The 27,037-nt window shown below is 33.9% G+C and overlaps 1 long non-coding RNA gene across 2 annotated transcripts; it reads left to right on the top strand.

The window, feature by feature from the left end:
* Window positions 1-17,920: 17,920 nt before the first annotated feature.
* LOC131173393 (uncharacterized) lies at window positions 17,921-26,773 on the top strand. Of its 2 annotated transcripts, none has more exons than XR_009143695.1 (3): window positions 17,921-18,133; window positions 26,024-26,080; window positions 26,655-26,773. It is a non-coding gene; the product is annotated as an uncharacterized LOC131173393 (long non-coding RNA). The 2 variants fall into 2 exon arrangements; XR_009143694.1 differs by lacking the exon at window positions 17,921-18,133 and adding an exon at window positions 24,702-25,281.
* Window positions 26,774-27,037: the final 264 nt, after the last annotated feature.

Genomic DNA, 27,037 nt, shown 5'->3' with positions numbered 1-27,037 from the left:
TCTCTCCTCTCACCATTTTTTATCAAACTTCTCACTAGGAATTTCTTGATAAATCACCATAAAATCCTAAGCTTGCTTCATAAAAACTCATCCTCACACCTTAAACCATCTCTAGGCAGCAATTAGAAGAAGAAAGAAAGAAGTTTTGCAAGTGGGAGAAGCTCTTCAACCAAGGTTAGTGCTTTAACTTATGTTTATTTCTGTGTTTTATGGAAGACATTAGTAAATCCTACAACTAGGTGCCATAGGAACTTGTAGATGAGTGAAAATCTGGAATCTGCACAGTATATGCATAAACAGTAAATTTTAAAATTCATAACTGGAGTTAGGTATCTCAAATCAGGGTGATTTTTATGTCAAAAAAACCCTTAAGGAATGTTCTAAAACTTTGTAGTTTTATGTCAGACCTGATTCCAATGTTAGGTTAGGGTTTGATGACAAAACATTTTATTGCTCAGATATGGACTCTGTTCTGCAGATTTCCTACAACAGGACAGCCACATTCAATAAATCATAACTAGAGCCACAAAACTCTAAATGATATGATTCTTGAGTCTTTGAAATGCTTATTGAATGCTCTAAAACCTTGTAGTTATGGCCAAGTGCTAATTGTGGTAGCTGCTGGGTGATATTTTTGCATTTCCTTACTACTATCCTGCATGTACTGGATTCTGGACAGGTTGCACCTTTTTAATTAGTTCTGCAATTTGCGATCTGATTTTGATGTGATTCCAATTGGAGATTGAGATTGACATACGAAGGTTGAGTTTTGGAAAATATGGTCTTGAAATCTTGTTTCTATAAATTATGGTGATTATTTTTGCAGCCTATTTCTGCATGCTGATTGTGCACTGAGTACACTATTTATTCTAATAACATGTATATTGCATGAGCTAGAAATTTTAGGGGAAAAATGATTAAGCATGCTTTGATTTAATCAAGTTACATGTAGAAATTAATAAGGTGGAGGCCCATTTCAGGTCCAGAAATGAGTGACATGAGAAAATTGAGTGAATGGTGCCAAGGGAATGGAGGTTGGGTGTGCTGCCTTTATTGCCCTGCAAGTCTGGATGTGAGTCTAGCATATTTGGGTAGCTATAACTTGAGTTGTGTAGGTTCAATTGGTGCAAGGCTAATTGAATATGAAACTAGACACATAATGGCACAACTTTGGTGAAGAAATCCTGCCCAGAAAACCAAACCAAGTTGACTTAAAAATTACCCTAATCTGGGTAACCAACATGCTGTCCCTGGAAAATGACTAAATGAATAGTATTTATTCAAATGGTCATAACTCAGTGTAGAAAGGTTTAATTGATCTGAAATTTTACCAGTATAAAGGTGAGACATAGACCTACAACTTTCATGAAGAACACAAACTCAAATTCTGAACCTATCCAATTCAAATTGCTAGTCCAAGTTAGGACACTAAATCTGGCAGAACCAAATTGCCCAGAAATTCTGGGTACAGTTCACTCCGGCCAGTTATGGTAAAATGACCATAACTTGAGCTACAAAACTCCAAATTGAGTGATTTAAAAAGGGAATTAAAGAAGACACAATAAGGAACAACTTTGATGAAGAAAAGTTAGCCCAGTTTCCACTGTAAATTTGTCTAATGGAATAGTAAACTTAGGTAATCAAAACTGAATATTTAGAAATGCATCTAGGGGACTTTAAATTTCAATTAGCAATTAATACTAGCAAATGTAAAACTCAAAATGTGGGATCTTGGTGTAATTAGAATTAACATATCCATTAAGTATGAAAAAGTCAACAATTTGGTTGACTAGTAAGGTAAATAGTAATCAAAATGATTAGCAAACTAAGATGAAGACCTAAAACCAATTCTAAGCTTAAATGCTTAGAATTGTATGACAAATGTGGACTATGCATCCTAGTAAAAATTGTTAAAGGGAAATTAAGGCCATAAATTTGAAATTCATGAAATGTTTATGGATTGCTTAAAACATGAAAAGTAAGTCACCTAATTGATGTGAATAGATAGTTAGGGCTTATATGCCCATCACAAATAGAATTCATAAAATGTTAGTAATTCAACTTGAAATATAAAATTTATAATTACATAAGTAGATTTTTGAATGTATAAATGAGAAAAGAAAAATGTTTTGAATACAATGGTACATGTGAACCATTGTTTTGAATTGTGATCAATATGAATGACATAATGAATAAATAAATGAATCATATTAATGTATGAATGAGACATCAGTTCTTATTATTGTAGAAAAGAAAAGTACTTTGAGTACAATGATACAAAAGGATAATTTATGTGAATTATGATCATATAAATGATCAAATGAATGTATAAATTATAATTGAAATTTATTATGAAGTAATGAAGTCAAAAAACACAATTTATTAATATTTAATGATATTATGTGCTCTTGTATTGCCTAGACATGTGTGTCAGATTGGATAGATTGGCATACCAATAGGGTATTATTTTAGCAGTACTGTGAAAGGCTTTGTGCCTATATTCATGGCTTTATACCGGTACTCATGGCTTTATGCCGTATTCATGGCTTTTATGCTAGCACTCATGGCTTAATACCCAATTATGTGTTATCATGGCTTTTTAACCATACTGATTGCAAACGTGGTTGACGTTCTGCGTCCCATGGTATGACAGCCTGAGGCACCGCAGTGTCCAATGTCAACGACCCATTATCCAGTTTAGTCAGCCTGTCATAGGTTACTTGAGCAGTCTAATTTATTAAAATAAGTTATGAATATTAGCAATTAAAAATGCTATAAAGTAAATAAATGAGAAGAAGTTCTGAAATAAATTAGATTAGCTCCAAAAATTTGTTCCTTAGAATGATTTGAAGTAAATTAAACTAGTTCTAAAAATTTTAAATATTACGAAATGATTGTAAACAACTTAGAAAGTATCAAGGAAGTGATAAAAAGACTAGTAGAAGAATTATAACTTAAATAACATTACAAATGTGACTTTTATAAGAATATAAGTATAAGTATAAATTTTAGATTTAATCGTACATTATATAAATGATTATTGTAAACTTATGACAAAAGAGATTCTAGAGAGCAACATAAATGAAGAAAGATATAATGTATGGCAAATTTCATATGAACCCAGTAAAATTCTTGAGTATAGAAAATATGCTCCAATTATTTTTATTTGTATACATTATTTCTTGTTATATTATTACACTACTAAGCAGCAATGCTTAACCCAATGGATTTGTTTCCTCATACAGGTGCTAAAGTTAAAGCCAGCGAATACCAAACAGAGATTTCGGAGTCCAGATCTGCAAAGTGTCAAAGGTTGTCACCTCCTCAGCGACGCATGTAGATAGGGCCCATATAGACCATATTATGTATTTTGTACATTATAATTAGTTATTATTTGTAATGTAAACTATGAGTTGTATGTTGAAATATAGATTATGGAACTGTAATCAATTTGTAGATCATATAAATTATGAATTTATGTAATCAGTTTGTAAATCATGTAAATTAATGAAACTTGACAATTTATATATATAAATTGTCAAGTTTCATTAATTTACATGATTTAATATATATATATAAATTGTGCATGAATGGAAATGCATGGAAATGAATATGAAATTGAGATATATAATTAAGATTTGAAATATGAGATGGTTATGAGAATAATTGATGAGATAATTATGATTAGCATGAATGAGATTTTTATTGTAAAATATTATTGAAAATTTCAAACAGGTGAATGATGAAATGTGCCAAATAGAAATAAAATAGGGGAAACTCCGCTGGTTTCTCCATTTAAAAAAAAAATTGATATTAAAAGATAATAATTTGAAAATTATTAAAAGAATAAAGTAAGATAAGATAGGGTGCTCCAGCACCGAATATAGCACGCTTCGCTCAGCTATACTGTAGTCGGGTGAGGGGTGTCACATTTATTTGTATCAGAGCGCGGTTTAGGCATTTCTGGACCTAGATAGACTGCATATCATGCATTGCATTCATAAGAGTCGAGGTGACACAATTAGAGATCTGTATTTCCCATTTATTTTAGGTTAAGGTATGGAATAAGAGAGTGAAGAGACAATGAGATAGTGAATGGAGATGAGAAAGAGACTGTATTTAAGCTGAAAAAGGATGAGTACATAACTGTTTGAGGATAGGATTGAGACTAAGGAGAAAGTGAAGTATGATAACACGGAAAGGTTTAGAAGTAAGGAGGTAGCAATTCGTCAATTGCTTATGTCAGGTAAATTTCGAGGACGAAATTTTTGTTAGAGGGGAAGAATTGTAACACCCTCACTGTAGCAATTCCGCACATTCTACTGTTCCGGTGACCGGTGTTGGTCTGGACAGCTATAACGCCTGGAAAAATATTTAAACTAAAGTGAGGAACAATAATTAACCTAAATATTAATAAGAAAAATTTAAGAAAAATTTTAGAAATAAAATACAACCGAGTTAAATGAGCCGGTGCCCTAGCGATGGGTAACCCAGTGGGAAGTTATGGTCTTCGCAACTAGAAGCCCTAAACCTGGGAGAAAATTCATGAAATAATTTTTAGGACTCTAGAAAAGAGTCATTGAGGTTTTTATAGCATTAGAATGCCAAGGAAAGGTTTAAAAAAATTTTTCGATCGGTACAGACGATTTTGGCTCAATAAGCCAAATGGAGGGCATTTTGGTCATTTCGTCTCCGGAGATGATTTTTGGCCGACTTGTCCAGTTAAGTAAATAATTATTATGACATAAACTATGAATAAATATTATTAAAAATTTAATTGAAAATGAGTAGAAAAAAAAATGAAATAAAATACAAATTATGACATCATTATTGTGTCATTAAAAGTCCTCCACCAATCAAATTGTAACACACACTTTATAACCCAATTAAAAAAAGAGATAAAATTAGTTAAAAAAGAAAAATGAATTATGCTACCCATCTTCTTCAACCAGCCGTCTCCCATCTTCTCTCCTCTCACCATTTTTTGTCAAACTTCTCACTAGGAATTTCTTGATAAATCACCACAAAATCCTAAGCTTGCTTCACAAAAATTCATCCTCACACCTTAAACCATCTCTAGGCAGCAATTGGAAGAAGAAAGAAAGAAGTTTTGCAAGTGGGAGAAGCTCTTCAACCAAGGTTAGTGCTTTAACTTATGTTTATTTTTGTGTTTTATGGAAGAAATTAGTAAATCCTATAGCTAGGTGCCATAGGAACTTGTAGATGAGTGAAAATCTGGAATCTACACAGTATATGCATGAACAGTAAATTTTAAAAATTCATAACTGGAATTAGGGATCTCATATCAGGGTGATTTTTATGTCAAAAGTAACCTTAAGGAATGTTCTAAAACTTTGTAGTTTTATGTCAGACCTGATTCTAATGTTAGGTTAGGGTTTGAAGACAAAACATTTTATTGCTCAGATGTGGACTCTGTTCTGCTGATTTCCTGCAATAGGATAGCCACTTTCAATAAATCATAACTAGAGCCACAAAACTTGAAATGATATGATTCTTGAGTCCTTAAAATGCTTATTGAATGCTCTAAAACCTTATAGTTATGACCAAGAGCTAATTGTGGTAACTGCTGGGTGATATTTTTGCATTTCCTTACTACTATCCTGCATGTACTAGATTCTGGACAGGTTGCACCTTTTTAATTGGTTCTGCAATTTCTGATCTGATTTTGATGTGATTCCAATTGGAGATTGAGATAGACATATGAAGGTTGAGTTCTAGAAAATATGGTCTTGAAATCTTGTTTCTATAAATTATGGTGATTATTTTTGCACCCTGTTTTTGCATGCTGATTGTGCACTGAGTGCACTATTCATTCTAATAACATGTATATTGCATGAGCTGGAAATTTTAAGGGAAAAATGATTAAGCATGCTTTGATTTAGTGAAGTTACATGTAGAAATTAATAAGGTGGAGGCCCATTTCAGGTCCAGAAATGAGTGACATGAGAAAATTGAGTGAATGGTGCCAAGGGAATGGAGGTTGGGCGTGCTGCCTTTATTGCCCTGCAAGTCTGGATTTGAGTCCAGTATGTTTGGGTAGCTATAACTTGAGTTGTGTAGGTTCAATTGGTGCAAGGATAATTGGACATGAAACTAGACACATAATGGCACAACTTTGGTGAAGAAATCCTACCCAGAAAATCAAACCAAGTTGACTTAAAAATTACCCTAATCTGGGTAACCAACATGCTGTCCCTGGAAAATGACTAAATGAATAGTGTTTGATCAAATGGTCATAACTCAGTGTAGCAAAGTTTAATTGATCTGAAATTTTACCAGTATAAAGGTAAGACATACACCTACAACTTTCATGAAGAACACAAACTCAAATTCTGAACCTATCCAATTCAAATTGCTAGTCCAAGTTAGGACACCAAATCTGGCAGAACCAAATTGCCCAGAAATTCTGGGTACAGTTCACTCCGGCCAGTTATGGTAAAATGACCATAACTTGAGCTGCAAAACTCCAAATGGAGTGATTTAAAAAGGGAATTAAAGAAGATACAATAAGGAACAACTTTGATGAAGAAAAGTTAGCCCAGTTTCCACTGTAAAATTGTCCAATGGAATAGTAAACTTAGGTAATCAAAACTGAAAATTTAGAAATGCATCTAGGGGACTTTAAATTGCAATTGGCAATTAATACTAGCAAATGTAAAACTCAAAATGTGGGATCTTGGTGTAATTAGAATTAACATATCCATTAAGTATGAAAAAGTCAACATTTTGGTTGACTAGTAAGGTGAATAGCAATCAAAATGATTAGCAAACTAAGATGAAGACCTAGAACCAATTCTAAGCTTAAATGCTTAGAATTGTATGACAAATGTGGACTATGCATCCTAGTCAAAATTGTTAAAGAGAAATTAAGGCCATAAATTTGAAATCCATGAAATGTTCATGGATTGCTTAAAACATGAAAAGTAAGTCACCTAATTGATGTGAATAGATAGTTAGGGCTTATATGCCCATCACAAATAGAATTCATAAAATGTTAGTAATTCAACTTGAAATATAAAATTTGTAATTACATAAGTAGATTTTTGAATGTATAAATGAGAAAAGAAAAATGTTTTGAATACAATGGTACATGTGAACCATTGTTTTGAATTGTGATCAATATGAATGACATAATGAATAAATAAATAAATCATATTAATGTATGAATGAGACATTAGTTCTTATTATTGTAGAAAGGAAAAGTACTTTGAGTGCAATGGTATAAAAGGATAATTGATGTTAATTGTGATCATATAAATGATCAAATGAATGTATAAATTATAATTGAAATTTATTATGAAATAATGAAGTCATAAAACACAATATATTAATATTTAATGATATTATGTGCCCTTATATTGCCTAGACATGTGTGTCAGATTGGATAGATTGGCATGCCAATAGGGTATTATTTTAGCAGTACTGCGAAAGGCTTTATGCCTATATTAATGGCTTTATACTCGTACTCATGGCTTTATGCCCATATTCATGGCTTTTATGCCCACACTCATGGCTTAATGCCTGATTATGTGTTATCATGGCTTTTTAGCCATACTGACTACATACGTGGTTGACATTCTGCGTCCCATGGTATGACGGCCCGAGGCAACGCGGTGTCTAGTGCCAACGACCCGTTATCCAATTTAGTCAGCCTGTCTTAGGTTACTTGGGCAGTCTAATTTATTAAAATAAGTTATGAATATTAGCAATTAAAAATGCTAGAAAGTAAATAAATGAGAAGAAGTTCTAAAATAAATTAGATTAGCTCCAAAAATTTGTTCCTTAGAATGATTTGAAGTAAATTAAACTAGTTCTAAAAATTTTAAATATTACAAAATGATTGTAAACAACTTAGAAAGTATCAAGGAAGTGATAAAAAGACTAGTAGAAGAATTATAACTTAAATAACATTGCAAATATGACTTTCATAAGAATATAAGTATAAATTTTAGATTTAATCATACATTATATAAATAATTATTGTAAACTTATGACAAAAGAGATTCTAGAGAGCAACATGAATGATGAAAGATATAATGTATGGCAAATTTCATATGAAACCAGTAAAATTCTTGAGTATAGAAAATATGCTCCAATTATTTTTATTTGTATACATTATTTCTTGTTATATTATTGCACCGCTTAGCAGCAATGCTTAGCGTGATGGATTTGTTTCCTCGCACAGGTACTGAAGTTAAAGCTCAGCGAATACTAAACAGAGATTTTGGAGTCCAGATTTTCAGAGTGTCAAAGGTTATCACCTCCTCAGCGATGCATGTAGATAGGGCCCATATAGACCATATTATGTATTTTGTACATTATAATTACTTATTATTTATAATGTAAACTATGAGTTGTATGTTGAAATATAGATTATGGAACTGTAATCAATTTGTAGATCATGTAAATTATGAATTTATGTAATCAATCTGTAAATCATGTAAATTAATGAAACTTAACAATTTATATATATAAATTGTGCATGAATGGAAATGCATCGAAATGAATTTGAAATTGAGATATATGTTTGAGATTTGAAATATGAGATGGTTATGAGAATAATTGATGAGATAATTATGATTAGCATGAATGAGATTTTTATTGTAAAATATTATTGAAAATTTCAAACAGGTGAATGATGAAATGCGCCAAATAGAAATAAAATAGGGAAAACTCCGCTGGTTTCTCCATTAAAAAAATTGATATTAAAAGATAATAACTTGAAAATGATTAAAAGAATAAAGAAAGATAAGATAGGGTGCTCTGGCACCGAATGTAGCACGCCTCGCTCAGCTACACTGTAGTCGGGTGAGGGGTGTCACATAGTAGCTCCTCGACTATTTATACCGGGTAAATTTCGAAGAAGAAATTTTTGTTAGAGGGGAAAAATTATAACACTCTCACTGCAGTAATTCTGCACATTCTACTATTCCAGTGACCGATGTCGGTCTAGATAGTTAGAACGTCTAGAAAAATATTTAGACTAGAGTGAGGAGTCATAAATAACTCAAAATAAGTGTAAGAAAAATTAAGGAAAAATTTTAGAAATAAAATACAAGTTAAATGAGCTGATGCCCTAGCGATGGGTGACGTATGGGGAAGTATCGATAAATACAGTTATTGACCCCAGACTCGAGATAAAATTCATGAAATAATTATTGGGACTCCAGAGAAGAGTCATTGAGATTTTTATGGCATTAGAATGCCAAGAAAAGGTTTAGAAAAATTTTTCAATCGGTACAGACAATTTTAGTTTGTTAAGCCAAATGTAGGGCATTTTAGTCATTTCGTCTTCAGAGATGATTTTTGGCTGACTTGTCCAGTTAAGTAAATAATTATTATGACATAAAATGTGAATAAATATTGCTAAAAATTAAATTGGAAATGAGTAGAGAAGAGAAGAAAAGAAAATGAAAGAAAATACTAATTATGACATCATATGATGTCATTTAAATTTCCTCAACCAATCACAATTTATTAAACTCATTAAAAATAATTCTGCTTCTTCCTCACCAACCAGACGTGTCCCTCACCCTAACCCATTCCTCCATTAAAAAGCTTCCCAAGCTTCACACCCCACTTAATCTCACCATAAAACCACTCAAGCTCTTCACTAAATTTGATCCTCATACCATAGATCATCACTAAGCAGCAAAAAGAAGAAGGAAAAAGGAATTTTTGGAGACTTGGAAGAGTTAGCAATTGAGGTTAGTGCCTATACTCACTTCCATATCTTTTAATCTTTGTTAGGAAGACAAATTAAATGAGAATTTGTTGTAAAATTGAACAAAACAATTATATTGAAGTGTGTATGAAAATTTGCAGTCATGAGAGAAGGATGAGATTTGTTGATCTGTATGACTTGAATTGTTTAGAAGTGGTTTGTGATGAGAAAACTTAAGTTAGATATTGGATTATGTGTGTTGGATGTGTTAGATGGCGTGATAGCATGAAATGGACACTTGGAAATTAGGGTTTGTGAAAAAAATTAGGGTTTGCTCATGAAATGGTATATTAACCTTGTAATGGTCAATTAGTAACCATTTGAATATGTGTGAGGAGGAATTGAAGTGAGTAAGGATGTTGGAGTTGAGCTTAGGCATGCTGCCCTTGGTGGCCTATAGGACTGGTTGTGAATCCAGCAGGTTTGGGCAGCTATAAATGGAGTTGTATAGGTTCAATTGGTGCAAGGCCAATTGGACATAAAACTAAACACATAATGGCACAACTTTGGTGAAGAAACCCTGCCCAGAAAACCAAACCAAGTTCACCTGAAATTTTACCAGCAAATAGCTGAGACATAGACCAACAACTTTCATGAAGAAACCAAACTCAAATTTTGATCATAGCATGTTCAAAAACTGACATGCTGGAGTGATTCAAAAAAATCAATGTAACTAGACACAATAAGAAACAACTTTCATGAAGATAATTTTATCAAATTCCTACTGTGCAAATGACCAATGGAACAGTAAACTTAGTGCTTGAAATCTGAAAATTTTGAATAACTAACACTAAGCTTTGAAATGGAATTGGCAAGTAATGCCAACAACTTTAGAATGCAAAATTGGTATGTTGGTGATATTTGAACCAATATACCTATTATCTATGAAAAAGTTAATATTTTAGTAGACTAATGAAATGAATAGTAACATTACATATGAAGTACAAATATTCAAGAAATGACTTTGTAATATGTCCTAGTAGGCCTAATGTGATTGGTTTGGATAGGTTGGCATGCCAATAGGGTTCTAATAGCAGTACTACGTATGATGTATGGCTTCATGCCATTCTGTGATATGATAGTCTGTGGCTATACTGATTATGATATTATATTTGGCTTTATGCCTTATTGCTTTTATGGCTTATTAGCCATTCTGTTTGCACACCGGGAGACACATTGTGACCAATGGTGTGATGGCCCGAGGTACCTGGTACTCAGTGCTAGTTTACCCGTTTATCCAGTCCGGTCAATTTGTATAGGTTACTTGGGCATGGAAAAGTATAATTGTAATTGAACTGATTATTAAAGAAAATAAGGAAATTAAATATCAAGACAAAGATCAATAATGATTACAATAAAATAAAGAAGCTCAAAATCATCAAGAGAACAATTAATAAAATGCATGAAGAAGTTAATATCATAAAATGTAATTAGCCTTCGACTAAACAATAAGTTAGTAATTATTCATTTCTTATAAATACAATAACTAGGAAATTTTTACTTTTATCTGCATATTATATTTTCTTGTATTATTGGCACCACTAAGCTTTATGCTTAGCGCATCGCTTTTGTAACGCGTAGGTACTGAAGATTTGGACAGGGAACCCAGTAAACCACAGAGTGGGTGAGGCCGTTCTCAGTTCTGCATAGTGTCTGTGCCACCTCACAGACTATAGTGCATTGGTAGGACACTAGGTCCCATTTTGGTATTTTGGTACTGTTTGTATTTTGTAATTAAACTTTTATTTTCTCATGTATAAATTAAAACTCATGTAATATATTTTAGTATTAATGCAAATATTTGTAATTTGTGTTTACAAATGAAAATTTAGTATTTATTGATGATTTGAACATGATTATCATGTGAAATGAATGAATGTCAAATAAAAGAAGTTATGAGAAATGATTGAGAATATTGAGATTATGTTGATACAAATGGAGTTTGAGAATGATTGAAAATGTATTGGAAGTGTTTTTCACAGATTCTGAAGAACTGTTTTATCCATTTTTAACTGGTACACCGCCGGATTTTCTATAAGATTTTCAAAACCCTAAATGAATTTGTAATTTCAATAAATGACTTAAATGAGTTAAATTTCACAAATTACACTTCATATCCATGAAGAAATAAATTAAGGAAGGATAAAAATGATTGGGATAAAATATGGTGTTCTGGTACACTGTGTGGCATATCTTGCTCGGCTACACTGTAGACGGGTCATGTAACACCCCTCACTCGTTTACAGTGTAGCCGAGCAAAGTGTGTCACACGGAGTGCCGGAGCACCTGATCTTATCTGATTTCATTATAGTTCTTGATTTATTTATTCAAAAACTCTATTTAAGGTTTAGGCTATTTTTACTTTTATCAAAATCTAACTAATTTGGAAATGTCAAAAATTTTAACGATAATCCGGCAGAGTGCCGACTGTAATTTGGACTAATAGTTCTTCTGAACCTGTCAAAAACAATTTCAATATATGCTCAAATTCATAACTCAGATTATCTCAAGGCATTCTCATTAGTTTCTCAAACTCAGATTCAGTCTCCAAAATTTCTCAAATTCAATCCCATTCAGAATCATTATGATTAGATAATTAATTCAAATATCAAAATTCTTATATTTCATTAACTTATATAATTTGCCAATTAAGTACATAAATTTATCAAGTACCGGATATACAAATGAAATTATAGTTACTAATTTACATTACAATATAAGTAGTAATTATAATGTACAAATTAGAAAACATGCTTAAAATGAGCCCTATCTACATGCATTGCTGAGGATGTGATAATCTTGAACTCTTCTGACAATTCTGCAGATCTGGACTCCAAAAATCTCAGTCGACAGTTTACTGGTTTTACCTTCAGTACCTACGCGAGGAAGCAATTCCATCGCGCTAAGCATTTCTGCTTAGTGGTGCAATAGTATAATAAGAAATAATATATACAAATAAAGAAAGAAATAAATCATAATTCAAATACTCAGAAATCAATTTAATTTGGTATGGTATTTCTAGTATCAACGATCTTATATACTAGTTTGTTCCTTTTTAGAAGTGCTTAGTTTATAACTTTTCAGTAATACTACCCAGTATATAAATTATTCTAACTGTATTGTATTTCAAGTCTCTATGGTTCTGCAATTTATATTTTTGTTATGTTTCTTTTGCTAATCTCTTTTACTCATTCATTCAATGCTTAATTTAATTGTACTGAAATTTCATTATACTTAACTTAACTTAGCTGCCTGAATTGAATAATGTTTTAATTGACTGCCCATGTAGCCTATATACTGATCAGACTGGATAAACGGATATTCTAGCACTGGGTACCTAGTACCTCGGGCTGTCACACCATCGATCACAAAGTATCTCCCGGTGTGCAAACAGTGTGGCTAAAAAGCCATATAATCAATTAAGCATTAAGCCGAGTATAATAATACAATCTGTATAGCCATAGGCTATTAAAATTATAGTATGGCATAATAAGCCATAAAACACAATATGACGTAAAGTCATTTACAGAACAGCTGTCAGAATCCTATTGGCATGCCAACCTATCAAAACTAGTCAACTAGGCAAACTAGGGCATATTACAAGATTAAATATTTATTTCTTTATTTTTAGGGTTTAATGGTCATTATACAATTCACTGGTCAATGAAAATGTTGACCTTTTTAGATATCATGGATAAGTTGATTCTAGTATCAACATGTCACAATTTACAATTCAACATGCTATCAATATAATGTAATTTACCCTTTTCACAAGTTGGCATTCATTGCCAAATTACTCCAAACATCATTTTATTTAATTGTTAAATTCTATGTCTTATTGCACTCTGGGCAAAATTTCAAGTCATTCTGAGTTGTATAGGCCAAGATATGGTCAATTTACTAAAGCTGGACAGATTGCACCATTAGTGCAAAATTTGGTCAATTTTATGTCACTTTTAGTTCTGGCAGTTTTGGTATCCGAACTTATGCAAGCTATTTGACTTGGTTCTGGCCATTTCTAGGCTTTGGTGTCTTCATAATAATTATAGTTCTATGTCTAAGCTATCCATGGCAAAAATTTCAAGTCAATTGGACCTGTTTTGAGTGAGTTATGGTCATTCCAATGACTACTGTTCATATGGTCAAAAATCTAGGTTTGCAAGGTTACCATTTTGGATTTGGTCATTTTTAAGGTTAGTTTCTAGGCAGAATTTTGGCAATATTTCTACATGAAAGTTGGCCTATTTGGTGTCTAGTTTCACCCTCATTGGCCTCATACCAATTGAGTTCACAGTTTTGCACTTATGACCTAATTTAGGTGCTGCTAACATACACAACCTGCATTTGAACATCAGACTTCTAATTTTGACAATCCTCCTCCTCCCAATACTTCAACATTTAATCATGGCACTTCTATATATATTGTACACAATTCTAGCAAGCATTTTGGGTAGAACACTCAAGTGCTCAATGCACACAATTCCCCATTCAAGTTCAACATTCACTTCCACCAAAATTCAACATACCTCAATATCAATATTACAAATACACTTCCATGGCAATTACATAAACTGCCCACCATTCAACACCATTATATTTCATTAATAAATTTCATAAACTCACACACAACATGGCAGTTTGCTAAAGCATCAAAGTCCCACTATTAAACCCTTAATTCAAGCACTAACATACACATACTTGGATATTAACCTACTATAACTTCCATTTGAGTTAATCAATCTTAATTTCCATCCATTAAATATAAGAACAAGTAACTAACCATGCATTTTCATGGCTGCCAAAACTAAGGTTCACCAATACTCAATCATTTCCTCAAATTTTCTTAGCAATTCAACTTACCTAAAGCTCAACACAAGGATTAGTGAAGGAAAATGGGAAGATTAAGCACTAACCTTTATTTGGAGCTTGCTAAACCTCACCAAAACTCTTCCTTTTTGCTGCCTATAGGTTGCCCATGGTGTAAGGATCATTTTTCATGAAGAAAGCTTGAAGAATTAATCGCTTGATCATGGAGAACTTGAGTTCCATACATGGTGCGGCCATGGAGGAAAACTTGAGAACTTGAATTCGGCCATAGGTGTTTGGATAAAGAAATGGAAGTTTTTTGAGTCATGAATTCTGTCCACTTAAGTATTTATGCCCTCCACTAATGTAGATTAATGAATATAATATTTACCACTCACTTTAGGTTAATATTAGAATAATTAAACTTATGGTTATTTTAATCATGTCCCCATAATTTCTTTTAATTACACTATGTATAAAACTTCTTATTTTTATGACATTTTCAATATTTAATATTACTTATTTTTCATGGACATTTAGGTCAAAAGTTAACTCAAGGTGTCAAATGACCAAAATGCCCCTCTTCGGGTCAAATTCAGACTTTTTCGGTGCTACCGGTTTACTCTTTGTACCGCTGATTTCTTTAATTTTCGTTTTTCGTTTATACTAACTTATTAATTTTTCTTTGACATTTTCAATGCCAATTACACCTCTGTAGACCTTTAATTTGGTCCCGAAAATATTTCTCAAGGTCTCCCGTGGTCCAGGGCTAGTCAACGGTCCTCGCCGTAAGTTCCCGGTGCGATCACCCATCGCTACTAGTTCGGCCCATTTAACTTAGTCATATTTTATCTCTTTTATTTTTCCTTAATTTTTCTCATCACATATTTCATTATTTTATGCATGTTTACTATCACTGGAGTGTAGCTCTAGACATTTCGACTTTCCGGGGCGGACATTAGCCATCGGAACAGTAGGACGTACGGACTACAAAAATGAGGGTGTTACAGGTAAGGGGTGTCACAGTCCTTCCACTAACTTAGCAAATCCTACACTTCCAAAGTAGAAAACGAAAATCCTAGTTGGATGGATTTCTAATGGGTAATTGAATTCTTATAGTCTTATTGATCATCCTCAGGTACATCAATTATTAGAATTACAATAAACTGTAAGTGAGCAACTCCTTGCCCATTACATCTCATGTGAGGTTCAATTATTTATCTAGCCTCTAATGCTCAAAATCTCAGGCACATCCATTATTGACTTATCATGCATTAGTTAAGTTGATCCCATTGAGCCAGTAAACATGCAAATAATTTAATGTCCTCAGGCACATCTATTATTGGCCACCAAACCATTTACATATTTACAACATCTCATGCTTAACAATTATTCTTAAGAAAATCTCTTAAATTAATTGCATCATATGCAAGTATTTAAAATTTCTTAAAATAATTGCCTTAATGGAGGGCCCATGATATAATTACCTTTAATTATACCATTTCCAACTTAATCATTTGTTTGGAAGATTTGGTGGTTGGCTTAATTACTATTATGGTCTCACTTTGCACATTATCCAATTAGCATGCTTATATCATATACTTGCATACATTCCCATACATCTCATGCATTAATGGATAAATATATAAATATGGTATGATCATGGACTTTCTAAGGGATTCAATTCTAAGCCATCAAGAATTGAATCAGGGCATTCCTAGGTGCATTTTATTCATTCATATTACAAGAGTTGCTGAAGGAGTACATAATCAACACTTGATGTTGAATTCCTCCCACTGGTCCCACCAATGCTCTTGACCTCCTTGATCTTCTTGCAATCTATTACATTGTAATCCTTAGCATACCAAGGCGAATTTACAAGAACATGGACTTTAAAGTCCTCAAATAAATAAAATTACAACCCAAAAATATTACAACCTTTATAATACATGCTACCAAAATAAATTAATTAATTTACAACCCAAAGAAAAATAAAAGAAATAAATCCAATCACATTGGTCTTTTATTGTCCATGATCATCCATTATGCATATTACCATTTAATATGCATATTACCATTTAACAATTAAATAAAACATACATACTAAAATTAAATTGAATATCTCATATTCAACTAAAAAATTCATATTTGAATCTCATTCAACCAAATTTAAAAATTCGGATTTGAATCTTATTCAAAAAAAATTTAAAAATTCATATTTGAATCTCATTCAACCAAGTTTAAAAATTCAGATTTGAATCATATTCAAACAAATTTATAAATTCATATTTGAATCAAAATTTAATTGTGTGATTAAAACTCCGAATTAAACATTTTAATTAGTCATAGGATGGGCCTTAGATCATACAACAATTGCACATTCAAAAACCCAAACACCATGTGCATTCTTAGACCCATCAAACATGGCCAAACCATGCGCACCATCATGGTGATAACCAAGCCGCCACCTTTGTTGGTCCAACTAGTAATGAAACAATTAACTCTTGATCAAATCACACAATTAAATCACATATTGAACAATCTAAATGGCAAATATAGTGGCTCTGATACCAATTGTAGGAGCATAAGCATGAAAATTATTAGATTAAAACATTGAATTCAAAAATTTTCTTCTAGGGTCTCATGCATCATGCAAGATTCATTATGTATCTAATTGATTTCAATGTTCAATTGCATATTAAAATACTTTTAATATGTATTAGGATCTACATTTTCCATTTAAGATTTTACAATTAAAAAATTAATTCATTAGAACCCTAGATTGATACTAGAATATGTGCACTAACCTTTTGATGCACTGCAGATGTGATTGGTACATTTGTGAAGCACCTAGGACCCCAAATGTTGTCCCTTGTAACAACCACAAAAAAAAAAAAAAAGATGAGATTTGACTTTGGCATGTGAAAGTAGATTTCCACTGTCACTGCCAAAGTTTTTATTAAAAAAAAAAAAAAAAAAACTTCAAAAAAATCGAGAGGAGGAACCCCCCCCCCCCATTCTCTCTTTTCTCTCCTCTCCTTCCCTCTCTTCTTCTTCTTTCTTTTTCCGGTGACCGGCCGGCGACCTCCCGAGCAGCTCCCCACCTGGCCGGCGACGGCCAGACACCAGAAACGGCGGCAAGAGAGGGAGAAGAGAGAGAAAATGCGCGCAAAGTGGGCAGCGGCTTTCCGGCGCGATATCGGCTTCATCCGACATCTGATCGAGGCGATTCAGGTGGCGTTGGAAAGCTTGTTCCAAGACCTTTCTTTTGATATCAATTTTGCAACAAATGGAGGTCGGATGAGTGAGATATGGAGAAGAGAAGTTTCATGTTTTTCAAGCTTTTTCGTCAGATCTATGACCATCCGACCGTTGGATCGATGATCCAAGACCACCTATGGACTGAGGAAGAGGAGAGGAACATGGTGGTATGATCAGATCCGGCAAATGTCGCCGGCAACCGGCGGCTGGCCACCGTGCGCGGTGGTTCCGGCGGTGGCTCCGGTGGGCTATGGAGATGATTCAACTTCCAGAAGCTTCCTCATAAATTTTTGGAATTTTTGAGACACAGATAAACTTCGGGTAAGCTAATTTTTATTATTTCTCTGTCTGTGGAGCATAAATACAGTGTTTCTTAAACATGAAAAATTGGAGAAAAATTCTAAGAAAAATATATAATGAAAGTAAAATTATTTGGAGATATTCTATGTTGTTTGTTGAATTTTTGAGTGAATGTAGAATACTTTTGAAAAATATAGATGGATTTTAGTTAGATTTTTAGCATATGGGCATATAAGATTATTTGAAATTTAGATAATTAAATTTTATATAATTGGTTGAAGCTTGAGGATGGAGGTTTAAATATGTGAATATTTAATTGTGTTGAATTAAGAATATGTTAGATGTTGAAAACTTATGGAATCGAGTAAAATTATTGAATAAAATATTCATGGGTGATTAGAAAATTTCAATTCATTTTGCAATAGCCTTATAATATTATTAAGGACCGCGGGGCAAAATTTTAGAATTTTTAGAGCTTGTTTGAGTGGATTTTTGAAAAATGTCAATTATAGGGACTAAAATGTAATTTTTAAGATTTTGAGTATTGTCTGATTTGGAGGGCCCAGCAGGGGCCATGTGATATTGATGAGATGTGATTGTGGAAATTAAGAATTTAGAAGTGTTATTTGAGCCTTTTTGCAGTTTGGGTAGGTCCCAGGTATAAGGGAAACTCTGTCGGATTTTCGGCATGAATTAGGCTGTCTATTGCCTCTTTAGAGTTTTATCTTAACTTAGTACTAATAAATTTATAATTTAATTATTAGGTGATCGAGGTCAGCTATTTTTCTGCATCCATCAGCCACAATAGTCATCGGTGTACTGTGAGTAAAATATTAATTTTAATTGTAATTTCACTATTATTATATGTTCAAGCATGCCCATGCATCACTTATATGTATATATTTATGTATTTAAACTCTAGGCACGATTTATGTTGCATTCATAACTGTTAAAGTGCCATGGATGTTGTTGTGGTAATTTGGAGCAGTGTGCGTGCGTTGGCGTGCGTGTGATGTGGTGTGGACTATGGATAGGATGAGTAGACATGGCTTGAGATCTTCGCTGGGACCCGGTCCTTCGAGATAGTCACGGCTTGAGTTCTTCGCTGGGACCCCGATTTGGTTTATTAAGCAAAAGTCCGGCTTGAGTTCTTCGCTGGCACCAGGTTGGATTTAAGAGAGCTGTATAGGGGATCAGCTCCCATATATTATGATTGATATTACTGGGTGTGTGAGTGCTCCAAATTACCTTTTTGATGTTATGATGTGCAATTATTGTTGTTGTTGCATTTCACTCTAAAGGATGCATTAGTTTTAGATAGTTATAGAGATTATGGTTAAAATTGATATTTTACTCTCTGAGTCGAACGCTCACTCCTGTTCAATATTTTTCCAGGCCACAGGAGGAGTTATTTTACAGAGCAACTTGTTTTCTTCCTCGCAGGTTTAACATCGATTATTTAATTGTGTTATGATCTTTTCTAAATTTAAAATCTAGAACTCCGCATGTGTTAGTAATAGTGTGGACCTTGTTAGAAATTATATTAAATTAAAATTTTTGAGATTAATAAATGAAGATTTGTATGGTATTTAAACAGTTTGTAAATGAGGCAACAGGGTTGAGCTGGGCTCCCCTGATTTTAGTTTCTGAAAATTTTTGGGCTAAGTTGGCCCGAAATGAAATTATAACAGTTTGATTTAAATTATCTTATATGCATATTGGGCTTAAATTGTGGGCCTGGTTATGGATTTGAGGAATAGTTAGGCTTACTACGGGCCTCGGGGGCTTTAAGCTGGCTTAGGTCCTAGTGCCGGTTCGGCCCATAGGTTGGGTCGTGACAAAGTTGGTATCAGAGCTTAGGCTCTAGATTCATGGGAAATAAAATACTTGGGAGTGTAAAGGGAGTCTTGTTAGGATGTTACATGCGGAGTATAGGATTCTGTTTCGTCTTTTTCTGTAATTCCTTGTTTCTAGATTCTGCGTTATACCTCGGGAAATATAAGAGTACCTCAGTTAGTGTCTTGATTTTCGTGGAGTACATAGAAACATGAAATAGATTTAGCAAACTTATTGAGGTCTACCATGGAAACACGTACTCCAATAAATACTATATTTTTATCAGTATGGGTTTAAAATGGTGTGCCCATTTCGTGCAAGGCACGAGTACATAAAGGTGAGTCTTGAAAGTACAGTTGCCCTAGATAAGGATGAGGATACCACTGCTGGCAGTCATCAGTAGATGACCCAGTCAGAATAAGTTTTTGATAATAGAAGATTCAAGAGCGATAAGAAATTAGGAGACCTAGTCTATCAGGACGTATCATAGTAACTATACAATATTCTTGATGTCTACTCTGTAAGCTGCAGATTACAGTACCGACATAAAATTATTGTGTAGAGCTACGTGCATCCCCGTGGTGCTCCATAATGAGGGTGTTTGCGGATGGCTTCTGTTTTGGTACAGTTATGCCAGAACAGAGTTGTATATCTACAGAGGAGTTGGGAACTCCTAGTTAGGAGTCTAGAGTTAGAATATTGAAAGGTCACAGTTGGGTGATAACTAGAGTCAGTGACTCAGTTACCCTAGCATGAGCTAGAGCAGCATCAAGAGTTGACATCAGACCAGAGGTTTCGGATTAGTTGCAAAGTAAACGTGACACTTATAAAGTGAGATCATCTAGTCTTCGGTATGGAATTTTGGATGGTTTTTGTAGTATGACAAACATTTTGCTTTTAGCTTAGTGAGAATAGTATACCTTGTGTGTATCAGTATGGAATAAAGTACAACCCTACTACCTAGGAAAGGTCGAAACTATGAATGGATGATTCACAGAGCTATAATATGATAGGAAAGTCATTAATTTGACATGGTTTGGGCAAGGTGGTAAATGTAGTACCTTTGTTGCAGCAAGTTAGGGTATAGTCCTATCTTTTCAGAAGGGATCGAAAGTTATTACTAATAATGGTGACCAACAAAATAGTGCCCTGGATGGGACTGTAGAGTGTGGTAGAGAGAAGTTGGCTTGGGTATCCTGCAGAGGATACAAGTTTCATTATAGGAATCATATATAATCATATTACAGTGGATGTAAATCCTTTGAATTGGATGACGGGTTTGGGTGCCCGGAACCTAAAGTTTTGGCTAATTAAGTAAACATGGATAACAATAATAATAATAACAAATAAATAAAATTACTGCAGAATCAGTTCTCAAGGTGGTAAGGGTATTATGTAAGCTAAAGGATAAGAATAGAAATCATACGATAAAGGTATGACTGCAATTTCCTGAGTTCCTTTCTAACTTCATATTGTTCAAAACAATAGTATAATCTAATTATAATAGTGTTAAGAGAAATAAATTAGCAAAGATAAATTATAGAAGGCCAATGGATAGAGAAAGTGTAGAATGAAGGTTTGGACAATTGATTGCATATGTAATATAATCTAAAGGCCAGTGGAAGTACTAGTTAGAGTGGTCAAAGGACCAAATCTGAGTAGCACAGACATATGATAACGCGATAGAGACTCTGAAAGAAATAGTTAGCAAGTACAGCTGTCATGTTAGGAAGAAGAATGGAACCAGGGATAGAATAGTCAAGTTCTATTTTGGGTAAGACAAAGGAAATAAATGAAAGGACAATCTAAAGAGCGCATAATAAAAGAAACAAAGTTAAGATATAGGGTAGGCTATGTGTTATTATTGACAAGGTGAATGACAAGGATGGCGAACCCAAAATGGGACCATATTAGTGAGAATAGTGATGGAGGTGTGGAATCTAGTAATGTGATACTCATAGCATGATGTAGTTGAGGTAGTGTCAGGAGCTAAATTATAGAGCTTGGAGTTTCATGATTGGATCATACTCTATCTATTCTCTATTTTCTAAAGTGAAGTGGATAGCAATGGAGCAAGATTCTTTTGATTTGTTAACAGTATCAAGAAGATTAGGCGAGGAATACAATAATAATGAGCAAAAAGTATAAGGTGTGCGATGATATTGCGAACTATCTAATTAGGCAGAGAAGAAGAAGTTAGTAAGTAGTAAGTTGAATAAAAGTTAATCTAAGGGATCAAAAAGATATGATGAGAGGAAAATAATGATAGATAATGACACAGAGGCTTTAAGTTAGACTTTTGAGATAGTGACAAGGTAGTTAGAGGTTCATTATGAATGTCAGGCAAACATATTTAGTGTGATCAATAGAATCACTTTGTAATGAAGCAATAACGACATGACAACAGTAGGGCTAGAACGAAAAGTGACGAGTCTGGGTAGTTATAAATCACTAGAAAGTTCAAGGATCAAATTAATGATCATAGATAAGGGTGGAATTAGTGTTGGAAGAATTTATTAGTGAGAGAAATCTTTCAGGAATCAACAAAAGTTAAGGGCACAAATATAAACGATGATAGATATGAATCATAGGTCGAGTATAAGTAAAGTTAATAAATTATAAAATATTATGTCAGGAAGGACAATGGTACGGTAAAGGGTTCATGCAGATGGTACCTTATAGGTAGAGCACAATTGTGCTAGGAGATAATGAAATTTGGAGAGAAAAACCAAGAAACATAGGTTAAACGTTATTATATGACGATCGGGCATAGTGGAATATAAGAGTATATTTTTCTTTCTTTTCAAGCTTAGCTTGTGCTTTTGGTTCTAGAGGGTTATATAAGGAACAGAGACTGAATCAAGGAGACCTAGTCATTTGAGAGTTTGGTAGGCACCAATTCATACATAATTTCCTGATATGAGAATGACAGTAAGTACGTACCTAATGTTAAGTTTGAAAGGATGATCAGAATAGTGACAGGAGTCAAATGGAGTTAGCTACCAAGGTTTACAACCCTTTTAAACTATGAGCTAGAGGAATTACTATTTATGGATGAATTTCAATAGATGAAATTGTTACTAATGGGAAAATTTGAGGCTGAAATTTGGAAAGCTATAGGCAGTATATGTGATTATATTAAGGAGAATGAACACATAAAGTATTTTGTTTAGAATTAAGGCATAGCACACATTTCCCACAGCAGTGTTAGTTCAGATGAAACTCATAGTTTCAAGCGCTCCTATCCATCCAGGATGAGCAATTTCCTACTGAGGCTGGTGGGGAATGATAATGTTCTGATAGTTAAGTTGGAAAAAGGGGATACAAAAAGAATTTTCTATGGTTAAATATAAGTGTTACAAAAGGTGAAGAATGTGCTGGCAGGAGTAAGCCGTAAGGTTAAAATTCTCAAAGTAATGGAACTAGTAATCAAGATAAGACTAAAAAATAAAATGAAAGTTAAAGTTGATGATGGGATGGACATTCTTGAAGGAAAAGGTGTAAGGGTGAAATAGGATTAATATTTAGGAATAAGTGCAGCAGGTTGAAAATATATCAATAACAGCAGAAATAGGAAAATGAAGTGGATAAGATCCAAAGGATAGGAAGAAAGCTCGGTAGAGCTAGTTATAATGATGAGGATAAGGAGGAATAGGTATGCTAGGAACACACTAAGAGATGTTTAAAACAAATTATTATGAGATGATAGATTAAAGGAGTAGTAGAGCCTCGATCTGAGTGCTAATGTGTCAGAAGTAGGCCACATACTAAGAAGCTATAGGAAAAAGTCTAGATATTCTCATTCCAGAGGAGGAGTGAGAATCGATAAAGTCGCATGGATTAAGTTGTCAGGGAATATAAACACTTTTGTTACCTAGAAGGAGAGACCCAGTTTATTTTCCAATGTTGATAAATGATACACTTGGCCCTTGGAGGAGACTCTAACTGACTAGTTACATAAGATGGACAGAGGTTGGTCTAAGTACCTTAGTAATGACACAAAGGGAGATTAAAAATTTGAAGTATCATGGGAGTGAAAAGATTTATAGGTATTGACCACTGAGGTCATAAGAAGAGTGAGAATCTTGAACAAGATGCATAGGTGCTGACCATTGAGGTCAAAGGGCAAGTAAAGATTTAGAATAAGATACCTGTGATAGGTGCTACAGGAAACATCTTATAGAACATAATAGGGTAAGGAACATAAGTTATGTTTTGAGAAAATAGAGATTATCGAAACAAAGGAATAAGGACTGAAGTAACCAAGAGACACGTTAGGGCATAATAAAGGTGAGGTAAGCGCCAAAGTTAATTAAAGTTATCAGAGATCGAGTCAAGAGTAATAGGGTTATAATGAATACCTGAGGTGTCAGAAGAATGGTCAGTGAATAGCCAAGAGATAAGAGATGACAAATAGGATACTGTAGCAGAATCAGAGAGTGGTAGAATATCATATATAATATACAAAGAGTTTGAAGAATAAATGTTTTACCAATCTCTATATAGCTGAAGGAGTAATGATTGCACTTGTTCTAATAATCTTCTTTTCCGTATTTCTTTGTTTATTCGAAAATTCGAGGACGAATTTTTTATAAGGGGGAAGAATGTAACAACCACAAAAAAAAAAGAAGATGAGATTTGACTTTGGCGTGTGACAGTGGATTTCCACTGTCACTGCCAAAGTTTTTATTAAAAAAAAAAAAAAAAAAAAAAAAAAAAACTTCAAAAAAAAATTCGGGAGGAGGAACTCCCCCCAATTCTCTCTTTTCTCTCCTCTCCTTCCCTCTCTTCTTCTTCTTTCTTTTTCCGGTGACCGGCCGACGACCTCCCGAGTAGCTCCCCACCTGGCCGGCGACCCTCCGGCGATGGCTAGACACCAGAAACGGCGGCAAGAGAGGGAGAAGAGAGAGAAAACGCGCGCACAGTGGGCAGCGGCTTTCCGGAGTGATTCCGGCTTCATCCGACGTCCGATCGAGGCGATTCAGGTGGCGTTGGAAAGCTTGTTCCGAGACCTTTCTTTTGATACCAATTTTGCAACAAATGGAGGTCGGATGAGTGAGATATGGAGGAGAGAAGTTTCGGGTTTTTCAAGCTTTTTTGTCAGATCTACGACGATCCGACCGTGGGATCGACGATCCGAGACCACCTATGGACTGAGGAAGAGGAGAGGAACATGGTGGTATGATCAGATCCGGCAAATGTCACCGGCGACCGGCGGCCGACCACCGTGCGCGGTGGTTCCAGCGGTGGCTCCAGTGGGCTATGGAGATTATTCAACTTCCAGAGGCTTCCTCATAAATTTTTGGAATTATTGAGACACAGATAAACTTTGGGTAAGACAATTTTTATTATTTCTCTGTCTGTGGAGCATAAATACAATGTTTCTTAAACATAAAAAATTGGAGAAAAATTCTAAGAAAAATATATGATGAAAGAAAATTATTTGGAGATATTCTATGGTGTTTGTTGAATTTTTGAGTGCTTGTAGAATATTTTTGAAAAATATAGATGGATTTTAGTTAGATTTTTAGCATATGGGCATATAAGATTATTTGAAATTTAGATAATTAAATTTTATATAATTGGTTGAAGCTTGAGGATGGAGGTTTAAATATGTGAATATTTAATTGGGTTGAATTAAGAATATGTTAGATGTTGGAAACTTATGGAATCGAGTAAAATTCTTGAATAAAATATTCATGGGTGATTAGAAAATTTCAATTCATTTTGCAATAGCCTTATAATATTATTAAGGACCGCGGGGCAAAATTTTAGAATTTTTAGAGCTTGTTTGAGTGGATTTTTGAAAAATGTCAATTATAGGGACTAAAATGTAATTTTTAAGATTTTGAGTATTGTCTGATTTGGAGGGCCCAGGAGGGGCCATGTGATATTGATGAGATGTGATTGTGGAAATTGAGAATTTAGAAGTGTTATTTGAGCCTTTTTGCAGGTTGGGTAAGTCCCAGGTATAGGGGAAACTTTGCCGGATTTCCGGCATGAATTAGGCTGTCTATTGCCTCTTTAGAGTTTTATCTTAACTTAGTACTAATAAATTTATAATTTAATTATTAGGTGATCGAGGTCAGCTATTTTTCTGCATCCAGCAGCCACAATAGTCATCGGTGTACTGTGAGTAAAATATTAATTTTAATTGTAATTTCACTATTATTATATGTTCAAGCATGCCCATGCATCACTTATATATATATATTTATATAGTTAAACTCTAGGCACGATTTATGTTGCATTCATAACTGTTAAAGTGCCATGGATGTTGTTGTGGTAATTTGGAGCAGTGTGCGTGCGTTGGCGTGCGTGTGATGTGGTGTGGACTATGGATAGGACGGGTAGACACGGCTTGAGATCTTCGCTGGGACCCTGTCCTTCTGGATAGTCACGGCTTGAGTTCTTCGCTGGGACCCCGATTTGGTTTATTAAGCGAAAGTCCGGCTTGAGTTCTTCGCTGGCACCAGGTTGGATTTAAGAGAGCTGTGTAGGGGATCAGCTCCCATATATTATGATTGATATTACTGGGTGTATGAGTGCTCCAAATTACCTTTTTGATGTTATGATGTGCAATTATTGTTGTTGTTGCATTTCACTCTACAGGATGCATTAGTTTTAGATAGTTATAGAGATTATGGTTAAAATTGATATTTTACTCTCTGAGTCGAACGCTTACTCCTGTTCAATATTTTTCCAGGCCACAGGAGGAGTTATTTTACAGAGCAACCTATTTTCTTCCTCGCAGGTTTAACGTCGATTATTTAAATGTGTTATGATATTTTCTAAATTTAAAATCTAGAACTCCGCATGTGTTAGTAATAGTGTGGACCTTGTTAGAAATTATGTTAAATTTAAATTTTTGAGATTAATAAATGATGATTTGTATGGTATTTAAACAGTTTGTAAATGAGGCAACAGGGTTGAGCTGAGCTCCCCTGATTTTAGTTTCTGAAAATTTTTGGGCTAAGTTAGCCGAAATGAAATTATAACAGTTTGATTTAAATTATCTTATATGCATATTGGGCTTAAATTGTGGGCCTGGTTATGGATTTGAGGAATAGTTAGGCTTACTACGGGCCT

Source organism: Hevea brasiliensis, chromosome 2, assembly GCF_030052815.1.
Source record: "Hevea brasiliensis isolate MT/VB/25A 57/8 chromosome 2, ASM3005281v1, whole genome shotgun sequence".
Lineage (NCBI taxonomy): Eukaryota > Viridiplantae > Streptophyta > Magnoliopsida > Malpighiales > Euphorbiaceae > Hevea > Hevea brasiliensis.
Note: the sequence above shows the minus strand (reverse complement) of the source record. Positions and strands in the feature narration are given on the sequence as shown.